Raw genomic sequence first — 1,061 nt, 5'->3', positions numbered from 1 at the left:
ACTCAAATGATTTCCTGCGCAATGATCACAAACAACATTAGTTTGAATAGCATTGACGTTCATCTTACCTAGTTATTGTGATAAATTTTCCATATGCACCGCCAACATGGAGATAGAATCAAGTTCAAAGACGCTGGCCTCCTTCCTTGGCATTGCTCTTTCTGTGGCCCATTGATAGTTATTAGATGCTAAATCTTCCAGAAGTTCATATGTGGCTTCATGAGTCTTACTCATCAAAGCTCCTCCCACAGCCGCATCAACCATAGATCGATTTGTGGGTTCCAAACCATTGTAAAATGTCTATACTTGAAGCCAGGCTGGGAGGTTGTGATGCAGACACTTGCGCAATAAGTCCTTGTATCTCTCCCATGCCTCATATAATGATTCACCCTCAAATTGGATGAAGGTAGTAATATCATTCCTTAACTTCGCTATCTTTGCTAGAGGGAAATATTTTACTAAGAATTTTTGTGCCAACTCCTCCCACATAGTAATGATGTCGGGCAGCAAAGAGTTCAACCAAGCTTTTTTGCTTTTTCCTTAAGTGAGAAAGGAAAACTCTCAATCGAATCACATCATGTATCACTCCATTATGTTTAAAAGTATCACAAATTTTCAAGAAATTTGCAATATGGACATTAGGACCTTCTTGTGACAATCCCCCAAACTGAACAATTTGCTGTATCATTTGAATTATCGTTGGCTTAATCTCAAAATTATTAGCTTATATAGCTGGCCTCCTTATGCTAGATGTAGCCCCATTAATCGAGGGCATAGCATGGTCCCTTAAAGCTTCATTATCTTGGTCAGCCATGGTGAATGTAGATGCGGTAGCCTCTTGCTTCTTCTTTTTATCAATTGTACGTAAAGTTCTTTCAATCTCAGGATCAAAAGGTGTAGGCTCTAATGGTTTAGATCAGGGCATACACTTTTAAATCCTGAAATAGAAATAGAAGAAAAGCATAACTAAGGTCTATTTAAACAAATTTTAAAAATAAACAAAATTAAAATCCAAATTAGTAACAGTCTAGCTAGTATCAATATCAATAACAATTAATTAA

General features: G+C 36.8%; 1 non-coding gene across 1 annotated transcript; it reads left to right on the top strand.

The window, feature by feature from the left end:
* Positions 1-322: 322 nt before the first annotated feature.
* On the top strand, positions 323-429 carry LOC122317684. The gene has a single exon (XR_006244601.1). It is a non-coding gene; the product is annotated as a small nucleolar RNA R71 (small nucleolar RNA).
* Positions 430-1,061: the final 632 nt, after the last annotated feature.

The sequence above is a fragment of the Carya illinoinensis genome, chromosome 7 (assembly GCF_018687715.1).
Source record: "Carya illinoinensis cultivar Pawnee chromosome 7, C.illinoinensisPawnee_v1, whole genome shotgun sequence".
NCBI lineage: Eukaryota > Viridiplantae > Streptophyta > Magnoliopsida > Fagales > Juglandaceae > Carya > Carya illinoinensis.
Note: the sequence above shows the minus strand (reverse complement) of the source record. Positions and strands in the feature narration are given on the sequence as shown.